The sequence below is a fragment of the Uloborus diversus genome, chromosome 4 (genome assembly GCF_026930045.1).
Source record: "Uloborus diversus isolate 005 chromosome 4, Udiv.v.3.1, whole genome shotgun sequence".
Lineage (NCBI taxonomy): Eukaryota > Metazoa > Arthropoda > Arachnida > Araneae > Uloboridae > Uloborus > Uloborus diversus.
This window is the reverse complement of record NC_072734.1, coordinates 148,531,316-148,543,993: the sequence shown is the minus strand read 5'-3', so window position 1 is coordinate 148,543,993 and position 12,678 is coordinate 148,531,316. Positions and strand designations below refer to the sequence as shown.

At 33.5% G+C, this 12,678-nt stretch overlaps 1 protein-coding gene across 3 annotated transcripts in view; it reads right to left on the bottom strand.

Moving 5' to 3' along the window:
• LOC129220382 (putative sodium-dependent multivitamin transporter) overlaps positions 1 to 12,443 on the bottom strand; it is a 42,694-nt gene extending 30,251 nt beyond the window's left edge. The window contains exons 1-2 of one of the 3 annotated variants that reach the window (XM_054854793.1): positions 12,313 to 12,443; positions 7,663 to 7,758 (exon numbers count right to left, since the gene is read on the bottom strand). The gene's annotated coding sequence lies outside the window, so the exon portion shown is untranslated. Of the gene's footprint in view, positions 1 to 7,662; positions 7,759 to 8,107; positions 8,271 to 8,292; positions 8,363 to 12,312 lie in introns of those variants that run through there. The other 2 variants (XM_054854791.1, XM_054854790.1) reach the window with 2 other exon arrangements.
• Between the last annotated feature and the right edge of the window lie 235 nt (positions 12,444 to 12,678).

Below are 12,678 nucleotides of genomic sequence, written 5' to 3'. Positions count from 1 at the left end.
TTATCTTTCAATAATTGCTGTGATAACAAAAAAAAAAAAAAAAGAGATCCGAATGTCCTATGAGCAAGTGTCCCTTATAACCGTAAAGGGACCAGAGGTCAAAAACCTTTACTAGGCAAAACAAATCGTACAGGATATCGAGCAAGAATGTTTTTCAGTGAATGAAAAAGTTTGCGTTCTTTAGCAAAAATAAATTTCAGAAAGTACTATAGGGGAGAAAAGCGTTACCACTAATTAATGTGATAGCAAAAAAAAAAAAAGTGAAGAGAAAAGAAAAAGGTCATGAGAGGGATTCGATCGCTCTAACTGCAGAGCACCTTAACCAGATCGCGCCTTAACCAACTAGGCTAGAGGCGGTACGTCAAAGGATTGACATTTTAAATTCATAAGGCGTCTAGGAGACTCCATGGCGACTTTAAATCGATTTTTCTCATAATATTCTGAGTATTGTCTCGCATTACTTTAACCACGTAAGGTACTAGGGGTCCTCTTTCACCAAAAAAAAAAAAGAATGACGCAAATCTCCGATCCCACGGTCGTGCCGTCTCCTTGTAAGAAGGCCACGTGTGGCTTTAGAGCAGTAGGTTCTCTACCTCTGTACATTCTAGCGGGTAATGAACCCAGTCGCTTTTATGAAAAACTTTAGAATGCGATGACAAAAAAATTTCGGCGATAAATTTTGTCGAGCATAGGACACAGAAAAATATAGCACAGCAAATGTTTTTCTTTAATAAAGAAAATCGCAACAGAATGAGTCATTACCTATATAAAATTTTAGCTTTAATCCAGTCTTTAAAGCAAAGTAAATTAATTACCTGATCTGTTGATGATTGATCCAAAGTCGATATTTTTAAGGATATAAGCAATATAAGCTGCAGGAAGTTTCTTAGGACGCTACGACGTTAGACTGACAAAACAAAACAAAACTTGACGTATTCAATAGGATGCATAGTAAGTGTTCTAATGTCATTGCCTTTCGACCTAATCGACTAATAGCTTTTCCGAAAACAGGTTTAAAGCAAATGGATCTACTGTTGAAGTGAAACTGCATAACTATTTGAATTCGACGCTTTCTAAGGGACACAGAATATGTACATTTTTTTCTAATACAGTTTTTCCGTGTTTTCCCATCAGAGTGCACGATCTGTTTAAATATCACCGTTTTGGTTGTTATTTTTTTTATAATACTAGATTAAAAAAACCAGCCTGGTGCTGATTGTTACACACAAAAAAGTTACGCATTAACTCATTAAAACAATCGACTCATTTTGAAACTTTTCAGAAACAAAAATCTGACAAATTATACCAGCATTGAAAAAAAAAGTTTACATCCACTAAATATTAATTTTCACATAAGCGATAAAATAATGTGCAGAATATATCTCTTTTTTTTTTTTTTTCCTTTTACACAAAAGGAAGTATCTCATCAAAAACAACCCTGTTGTAAAAATTTCCCCGCCAAGAAAACCTTTAACTTTTCCGCATAAAAAAGAAAACCTGCATCGTAAACCCAAAAAACTCTCAGCCATAAAAAGTTATGATATCTAGTTTGCCCGCCAACTATCTGCCAAACTATCATCCTCCCTATTCTCCCTTTTCATCACAGCTACTTCCATTAGAACCTCCTCCCACCTTCAACTCCTCAGAAATATGGATAGATCTTTTAAATTGTTTATCTTGTTTGGCGGGAAGCTTTTCAAAGTGAAGTGGTTGCTTGGTGAGCAAAAAGCTTCTCGCCAAACAAGATAAACAATTTAAAAGATCTATCCATATTTCTGAGGAGTTGAAGGTGGGAGAATTGAGAACTTCAAGTCAGAAAATTTTCAATTGAAACAACGCTGTTTTGTGTTTTTAAGGAACAATAATGGCTAGCCTAATTTTACGTCAAGTTATTTTCTGACTATTAAGATTCTATGTTCATTTTGCTAGAATTGGGCGGTTTAAATTTTATTGCATTCCTTGTATCCTCTCTGTTGCAAAGAAAACTTCTTGGATAATAAAATACTATATTTTAAATTATATTGTTTTCGAGTATTTTATAACTTCGCAATAAATTCTATTACAGTTTCTTAATTTGACAGATTATTCAACATTTTCATGAAGGTTTCTTTAAATGTTTTACAGCTTGAGGGCTATTTTAATCTAGCTTTTCACTTTTTGTTTAATCACATTTTTTCTTAAATCGTGGATTATTTTACGTTTTTTGAGATAATTTTAATTGTTTGGTGATTTATCTTTTTCTTGATAGAAGTCTTTGTCTTGTTTAATACCTAGTTTTGTTTAAAAATTCATTTAAAAAACGAAATAACGCATGTTATCACCAAGCAAAAAAAAAAAAAAAAACTAAGCCATTAAATATTTTAAATTTGAATGTGTCAGAAGATCTATGCAACTTTACTCGATGTCAAATCGCGGATATCCCAAATTTGCCATAGCGAATGCGCATGTTGCGCGCAGACTAAGCTCATTAAAAGTCTTGCTTAAATTAATTGCAAAAACTTTTTCAGCTAACAAATTACTGCAAAGCACGGATATCCACACACGTATTTCATATATTTTCAATTCATTATGTGTTGTTTGTGAAAAATCTTATGTGAATTCATTATGTGTTGTTTGTGAAAAATCCATTAATGTAGAAAATAAGCAAACCAATAAAAAAGTGCTATTTTTCGCTTTCAATTAAAAAGTTATATGTGCCGTATTCATATGCGTACAGTTTCATATATTTTGTCACGTAAAATATTGTAATGGTTTAACCCCAGTTTCGCGCCGACATTTAAAATTTCTTCCCTCCATAAATATATCAAAACTGAAAAACAGGGGAAAGGAAATTTCGGGGGGTGGGGGAGGACAGCATTCTAATATCATTCATTAATTTTTTTTCTGCTTAAATATAAACAAACAACATGGAATCTTAAAAACAGAAAGTCCAATGAACCAAATCCGCGCGCATGCGCAGTCGCTGTGGCAAATTTCTCATATTAACGTCTAGTTGCAACTGTTGGATATGTTGTAGTCTTGATTGAATTTCATTTCTTAAGACAACTTTAGAAAAACTGTTAGATCTGTTTTAACCTTGCAATTGCAGTGCGAGATAAACAAACCCTATGAGCTGAGAGTAAGTACATAAGAATTTAGGGAAAATTAGTGATTTTCAAATTTCAATTACTCCGTCCCATGATGTCCCTGGGGGTTGAATTTTTGTATATGTACTCAATGACTCCCCAAGAATATGAATACAAAAAATCATTACCGTAGCCCCCCGGGGGGCTGTGATAGAACCCCGGGAAGGTACAATTTGGGGGTAAAAAAGAGGGGGAAAGGGGAGGGGGGGTGTCAAATGGCACAAAAGGCACATCAGTAGGACACAAGGAATGTGTGTGCGAAATTTCAGCTTGATTCCTTTTTTCGTCTCGGCTGTAGCCCTGTCAAAGAAGGCGAAAACTTTTTTGAACAGCGATTTTATAACTTTAATACCTCCTCCCCCTGATGGTCCAGGAGATTGTATTTTGTTTTAGGGCGTCAGGGGCCACTAGAGATTGAGTGTACCAAAAATCAACTCCGGGGGTCTTCATGGGGCTGAGATACAGAGGGATGAAAAACTCAAAAAACCCGAATTCGTTCTGTCGTGTAATCTTGTTCTTGGTCGCTTTTATTTCCTTTCGTCTTTGGCGGTGGATCTGCTCCTGTTGGCTACTGCGTTTGGTTTCCTTGGCGGGGCGGGACGCTCCCGCGTCCCGTGATTGTATTCGCAAAAAAAAATTCACTCAAAAATCGACCTTAATTTCCATTTTATTCACCCTCGAATGAATGTTGAGTTTTTTTTTCGACTCGACCACACGTGGATAAGTGCCTAAGAACGTATAGACACGCGAAATATCCATTTTGACGATTCCCGAGTTAGGTACAATACGTTTTCTCGTGACGTCTGTATGTACGTATGTATGTGCGTATGTATGGTCATTAACTCAAGAATGGTATGTCCTAGAAAGTTGAAATTTGGTACGTAGACTCCTAGTGGGGTCAAGTTGTGCACCTCTCCTTTTGGTTGCTCGGGTGCTTTTAAGGGAGTTTTTTGCTCCTTTTTGGGAGGAAATCATGTTTAATTTCGATGTAAACTCAAAAGTCAAGTGGTGTTACAATTTGGCGGACACTTGGCGTATATCGCCAGTCTTTTGGTCGGCGACGACAAATTTGGCGATTTTTTTTAAAAATCTGTATTTAATTTGGACATTGTTGGTGATATTTAGAGATTGAACTATTGAATCACATTAAAATTACCAATAATGGGAAAATGACATTAAATTGGAGTAAAAGGAAGTCAGGTGAGGCACACATCAGCTCGTTTCATTAAAGAAACATAGCTTCGTCTATGAGAAATGGTTTTATAAAAAACGTAGAAGAGTGTTTTTTTGCAATCACTAACGGAATAAAACGGAATCGAAAATTGGAGAGTTGCCTAATGTCAGTTTTATCTTATAGCTGCTATGACGTGGTAATAACGCGCCTGATAAAATACTTGAATTCAGACAATATCTTAGCTTGTGTTCTCGGGAAAAAAATAAAGCAAATGAATAACAGATTTAAAAATACTTGAAGGTGAATCCATAGTGTCAGATATACAACATTTCAGAAGAATTTGAGGCTACGATCTTCAGAAAAAATATTTTTTGAGTGTATAACTGTCACAAAATGCACGTATAAACAAAACTAACAATACAAAAAAAAAAAAAGAAAACATCTATTAATAAAAATCTTCTACTAACATACAAATAATTTTTTGAAATGTCAATGCTATACTAAGGTAGACAGAAAGGAAAATCTATCAAAATTAGATCTAATAATTCAAAACTTTGTGGTTTCTGAGCCCGGAAACAGATGTAGTGTATTTTTTTTATATATTCTGGGAAAGGATAATAATAAATGATAAAAAGTTTTAATCTTTTATGTTAAATACTATGTTTATTGCAGTTTTTCAAAACATAATGGTTGTCGCGCGAAACGCGCAGCAAATTGAGTTTCGCTCAAAAAACTAGTTTATCGTTGAAAAAATTACGTGATGAACTATTTATAACGACTTTTATTGCCTAACTAGCTGCGTCGCCCGGCTTTGCACGGTTTACCTCGGAAATAAAAGTTATGTTATGTGACGCGTGTTTAATAGTCAGGCTTCAACAAAAGAAAAACATCACTAAAATTTTGCGGCAGAGTGCGGAAAAATACCAAAAAGGAAACATTTTAAATCCCCCGATTACAAGAAAAGCCTTTAAAACAAAATCAAGAATTTTACTTGTTCATATTCGAGAAACAAAAACGGCAACAGATATTTCGTCTCAATGATATTCTTCACGATATAAATTTTAATAAAAGTATTGTTGCGGACAGTTGAGATGAAGCACTCAATAATAATTTGAATGGAGGAAAGCCTTCTAAAAATAGGGATTTTAAGCCGAAATCTAAATGTAATAATTAACAGTTTTAGATATATCTGCTAGTTATCATTGTAGGATTATGTTAAATAGCCAAACACAAAGACGGGAAGATTATGAATCCATCGATACCTGGTTCGATGGTAAGTTCACTGTTGTTCGGGAGAAGTAACTTCGACATAGACAGGGGTGATTGTGGTCCGGTATTTTACCGAATTTCCGGTATTTTCGGACGCATTTCCGGTATTTTTATGTCCGAAAATACCGGAATTATGTTCTTTTTTCGTTCTGCTTTTATCTGCCTACCTCCGCAATTTATTTTAAATTATATGATACTCATCAAATATACCTGCAAGAGTCTTAAGACGGACAACTATCCCTTAAGATGGACAAATGTCAAGATAATTTGTATAACACCAGCTCAAAAGTAACTTTGTAATCCATTAAAAATTTAATTAAATGTGCACACAATATTTTGACTCAGAACTATTTAAAACTATGGCAAAGGTGCACTTAAGTAATAGGGGCCAAATATTACCCCCCCCCCCCCGTTCTCGCTTTGAAACTTTCAGGTATTTTTTGATGAACTCACAATCACCCCTGGACATAGATGACTACATACATAAACGACTACATAGATACATACGCTCAGTTTTTAATTATATAAGATTACGCACGACAGGAGGACATTTAAAAATATTTTTTTCTTAAATGTGAAATAATTGTTCAATATTATTAACCGTATATAAAACTGAATTTATCCTCGTTTGCCAACATTAGTATTATTAGCTTTTGGGCACAATTAGCTTTAGAATTGTGCTTTTTGTACGATATTCCTTTTTCATTAGCAGATCGTTCGTTCATAATAAGTGTTCATTTTCACATGACGCAGACTATGTCTTAATCTTGCAACTCCGATCAAAAGCCAGTAAAATTATCACACTTTCACACTGCACCCAAACTAGTTCTCATTATTAGTTAAAGAATTTCTAAAAATGCTTCTTCATTTTAATATTGATCAATCAAAGTGCATTTAAGTTTTGTAGTGCTTTGGCAATAGAACTGATTGCTACAGTTGGATTATATGTATATTTTCTCTTTTTGGTTTGACTTCATGAGCATTCCACATTTTGTTGTATCTTGATTCTACGTTTTTCCTGCATAATGTTTGCTTGGATATACATAAGCACGTTTAAATGTAAGCATTTTTTTTTTCTTTCCTGCAAAAGTAGCAAATTTTTTAAGTTTTCAAATCATATATTTTTGATTTCATTAATATCCCTCCTCCATATAATCCCGTATGAAACCAAAAAAAAAACCAGAAATTCTACTTTAAATAAATGCAAATGGCGAAGTTTTGGCATTGTTTGAACTGCAGTCACTTACAATAAATGAGTTTTATTCTATAACTATTGGTACCCGCACGGCTTTGCTCGTAATTGAAAATTGAAAGGTCATTCGGTTCGCCAGTATATTTACAAATAATGGATGACGAATTTCTCACCAATTGGCTATGTTCATTTGCTCTCCCATTCCACGTCATGATAACAATTTACTCGTCCATTTTATGATAATTTTGCTCCGGGAAATGTTCTTAAAATTGAAATAGAAAAATAATAAATTTGAATTTTCTAAAAATCGCTTCGAGGGGCACACCCCCATGCTACAAACTAACTTTGCGCCAAATCTCATGAAAAGCGGCTGAACGGTCTAGGCGCTATGCGCGTCACAGACATCCTTCAGACATCCAGACAGAGATACTTTCCGCTTTATTGTTAGTAAAGATAGCTATTTCCGTTTAAAAATAAATCTTGATTTCATTGATTGTAAAATACTTAATAAAAATGTATTGGCATGATCTAAAAGTGTGTTTTTATATGAGAAAGAAGGTTCATTAGTTCTGGATAAACTTCCAATTATTTGTAGGTTTATATTGTTAAATGTTCATTCCACTTGAAAACTTCTGTATTTTGTGCTACACATTTGCTTTACTAATATTTGAAGAAACTCTATCCACGAAATTATGCGCTTGTTGTAAGAGACATACGTAAACATGTTTTTTTTTTTTTTTTTTTACAATACAAATACAATTTTAAAAAGAAAGACAAAAAAAAAAAAAAAAAAGGCAGAGCGAAAGAAACATTAGCACTCAACTCAAACTTTGATTAAAAAGGAAAAAAAAAAGACCACATCTGTTGCAAGTTAATGGATTTTAAGTAAAAAAAAATCTTACCTTAATTATGGGATTTCCTTGACATCCTTTTGGAGCAAATATTGAATTTCTAAAAGGAAATTCAACGCTGGACTGCAGTTGTATGTCCAGCTACATCTAAAAAAAGATATGTTGAAATGAAGAAATCATATCCAACTTATGTATTTCCACAAAAAGATAGAAAACGAAAAACAAAAAAAAAATATTTTCTGGGCAGTAGTTTATGGTAAATCCGCAGAAAGTGTCAGAAATTAATTCAGCGAATTGAGACGAATGGGAAACGGGATAAAATATGCCTTCATTTTTGTTCGTCTGTCCTTCACAAAGATTAAAATAATTTATTACTAAAGATTTCCACATCTTATGACAAATATTCCTCCATAACACAACTGATAAAAGATATAGCTTATTACATTGTTACTTCGCGTATTTGTTGCAGCAAATTATAACGCTTATCAATGCTTACTACTCAAAATAGAAATATTTCAAAGTATCTGCTCAAAAATTGTCAGTAGAGAAAAAATCTGGATCGTAAGATTAATCCAAACTTAAAATTGTAAAACTTTAATATTGCCGCCGCGTTCATTGAAAATTGATTTTTGCCACGAAATACAGAGAAACATATTAGACAACGCGTAGCGCGTAAATCACCGAAGTATGACTAAAAGAAGCTAAGGCTAAGAAGACAAAAAGTAACAGTAAAGGTATAGGTGTAGATCGCTTGCATAGCTGTGGAGAATGGAACATTATTCTTATAGTTTGAAAAGTAAAAGTGCCTTTTCGTGTGTAGGCAGACACGAAGGAAAATTGTGAAGCAATAAAATATTTTATTTTTATGCTGCTTAATCTGTCATTGCAGACTTCCCATCTGTTTTATGGCTTTTTTCCCTTGTCTAAAGAATACAGAAAGACGAAAGTAACATTTTCGTTGTTACTATTTGATAGTTTGTGATACTTTTACACAGCTGCGGTACTTTGACCACTTTGGATTTTTTTCTTTCTTTCTTTTTTTTTTTTTTGTAAAAAAACGTGTTTGTCAGTGAGCAAACGTTTTACTATGGACGATCTTAGTCATAAAAATAAATATAGAAATTCATTAAAACGTCGCAATAAATATCTAGATAAGTGGTTGCCAGTAGCCAACGGTCGACCATTTCATTGAAAATGGCAATTACAAGACAATGACGGACACAAGGGAGGGGCGATTGCCCTTCCTTTGAGGGAGTCTGCACCGGCAATATTTCGGAATTGAAGTTCTAAAAATGTAAATGGGAAAGGAATGGTGGGGAAGGAATGTGGTTCAAAATTCACTTCCTAAAAACTCATCCGAACTGAAATTTCGAAAAGGCACTTTTAGTCGATTTTATTTGGTGATGTTTGGAGGACATTGGAGGGCTTCTCCTAGACATTTTGCAAAATCTAAGACAGGAGTGTAGGCCATGTCAGGTAGTGGTAGGGGAAGAAATTGTATTCATGGATTTTAGAGACTTTTGATGATGTTAGGAGGAGGGATCTAAACATACCCCCGGTAATTATAACGCAATTGAAGTTCTAAAATCTCAACTTTAGAATACTTTTGGTAAGACCCTTATAGTAAGGAGCCGACACATCCGCCATCTTGGATCAAAAGTCGTCTGCAATTGATCCATTACCGTGGAGCATGCTTGTAAAACAATGTTATTATTGACTGTATTAAAGACATAAAAATGGGTGGTTGTGCCACAGTTAATTGTACAAACAGTACAGAGAAAGGATTCCGCTTGTTTAGATTCCCGAATCAGGCAGAAAGAAGAAAAAAGTGGATTATTAATTGCCGACGTGGTTGACTGGAAACCTGGACCTGGAGCTCGATTGTACGAAATAAGTAATCTTTATATCATGAACTCTTAAGCATTTTTATTTTCAGTATGGTTGAAAGACTTATATTGAACATTAATTTGAGACAGTTTCAGTTCATTTCTGATTAATTTCCAATTTAATTATAAAAATCTAAGCTGCAGAGAATACAAGATTGCCAGAAATTGGACTAGTTCATTTTCTTTCGAATTCTAATACTGTTAAAGGAATTAGAGTTTTTGCACTTAGTATCATAAGTAATAGAAGTAATAATTGAATTATTTAATTTCTAATCATAATCGAATAGTTTAAAAAAGTTTTTGACCACAATACTAACTAGCGAATCTATAATAGCTCGCCAACTAAAATTGCTTCGATTTTACGATCTGTTTGTTTTGTTTTTCGCTCATTCTTGACAATGTTCGTTCCTTATACTTGATAAATGTTGTTTCTGCTCCTTTCTGCTTCGAAAAAAGAATTTCTTAATCATTTTTCTATGATGGAAATGTTGACACAAAAATTCATTCTCTGTAATGAGCGGTTCTTAACTTATGGCGACAACTTTGGCGTCATTTTTAAAGGGCTGCAGAAAGTTGTTAACGTAGCTTTGAAAGCTTAAAAATCAGATGATTTTTTTCAACAACAAAAATAGGATACTCCTTGTAGGTGTACTGCGTCCCCCATGGCTTTTTCAAATTTAAAAGTAAACAAGCTAGTTGAAATCTGATTAGCTAGTTGAATACAAAGTTAGTTATTATTTTGTTTTCTGTAACTTCTCGTACAGTATCCAACCTGGGGAGCTCGGGAATTAAATGTAAAAGCCCTGTGTTAACTGTGTCGTGCAATATTTTTTGTGCAATATTTGAAGCCTTTTACTTAAGTCTTGAATTTAAGTATACCATTTTATTAGAAAACACTTATTTTTCAGGCTTTTTATTTTTTTACAAACGTTGTAAATATTGACTACAAACAATTATTCATAAATTACTACAAACTCTCTTTGTGTGTGTGTGTGTAAAGATATTATTTTTTGCATTCAAAGCACTAAATAGCTCCAAACTATTAATATTTTTGAAGTCATTTATCTTTAAAATGCAGATTGCAAATCAGGGCTTGAATTGGTTCGCTGGTCCGGGACTATCCCATTCTTTGTTAAAGATTTTAGGTCTCATAATTTTTTTAACCGGAAGATCATGCCCATCAATTCTATTTTTTTTTTGGGGGGGGAGGAAGGGGACATTTTATCAGTAATTTTTAAATATAAATCCTTTTTTGAAATAAAATTTAAAACTTATTTTCATCCATGATTTTTTGACCGACATTTCAAACCAAATTTAGGCAAACATTAAATAAATTAATGCTTTTAAAATATAATCAAAAAGATATGAAGTGAAGGAGATTAAGTGACACAAATATTACTCTTTTTTTTGCATGTACACAGTTATTTTTATTTCCTGCGTAATTGTATTTTTATGTTGCGTATCTGCGTTCTTGTATTCACATAATTAGTTCATTACAAATTTAAATCTCATTATGTATTTGCGAGAAGAAAAAAAAATGCATTGCGCGGCGAGTACGAAGTTGAGCTGAAAAGGGCGATAATGCACCAAGCGCAGCGGCACGTCAGAACATCTTTTGATCCAAAATGCCGGATAAGTCGGCCTGAGTACTTATAGGGGTTCTAACTTTTGGTAATGGAAAAGGCAAGCATCTCTATATTTTAGTTTCTTTTTATAAAAATCACATATTAGCACTTCCCAAAGCATGCGTAAATCAGATATGTAGCGAGAAGTGTGCAAATAAAGCCAACCGCCTTCTCCTTGCCAAATTCCTGGATCCGTCCTTGTCGTTAGATCAAGTCTTAGTCTTTAAAAGTGGTAACTATATGTATCTTTATTTTTTTTAAATCTTATCTTATATCATGCTACAACAACGCACTTCCCTGCCTGAGACGTTCAACGCATCAGTCTACCATACCTTGGCAACGAAATTCGGATTATATAACCCTTAAGGGGTTTTTTTTTTGCGCTGAATATATATTTAGAGAAAAATGTCTACCAATAATCAGAAGTTGCTACTTTTTCGTGATTCTGGTATCCAGTGGTTACTATTAAAAAATCTAGAGCTTTACGTGGTACCCAAATCGTCCCTGATGAGAACTGGTACTGTTTAGCTTTTGATGATAATCCCTCCTAGGTGTTTAGCACAACAAAACGTTTTTCCCACCAAGCGTCACTGCAATATCTCTAGAAGAAATGTAACGATTAAACAAAAATGTGTAAAATCTTTCTCCGAAAAGAAAAGGTGTTACTGCGATTTATTAAAAAGTAAGGTGAGGATTAAAATCGAAATGGGTATACCGGTGTATGTCAATGAAAATTGGTGTGCATTATTCTTTTAAGATACATCAATTTTGTGACTTAAAATATAAAATGAAATATTTTTCTCAAATTATGTTTCAAGAGTGTTTTCCGCTGGAATTTCTAAGTCTCTATTCTCAGTTTCTTTTGAAAACCTAAGACACCTAGGCAGTTTTTACATCTTAAAAAAAAAAAAAAACCCCTTCAAATAACTGCAGTTATACTGCCTAAAAGTACTGTAATAATTATAGTTAATAGAATCGACCAAAGAGCATTGACACAAAGCTAAAGTTTAAAATTTTCAAAATTCAAAAAATTTAAAATTTATTAAAAAATTGAGAATTTAAGTATTTGTCCTAGGAATTTCTATGGCATAACTTTACGATAAGGTTGGTTTATAAAAGAGGGGGGAAATACATGAAAACTCAAATGAATAACAAGAATTGAGACATAAGTTAAATGAATTGGTACTTACCCAGAAGAGTAAAGACAGCAAGAGAACGCATTAGTGACATCCTAGCTTCCAAACGATTACATGACAAATACATATCGATTAACCTTCGCGAATCATTATTTCCACCAAACAAAGGGTCAACAAGAGCAAAAACTTCCTTTTACGATACCTCACAATGTATGAGGGCAAACACGTATGTCCTCAGCTGCAATGCATGAAAACAATTGGATACAAAAATGTTTTTTTTTAATTATCTCTAATGCGTGTAATTTTCCACTTCATAATTTTTTTTTTTTTTTTTTTTGTCTTAGATTTTTTTTCCTTTTTATTTAGAATCACGTCAAGCTGTGAAAATATACGCCTTTCTTTCTTGTGGTTAAGATTAAA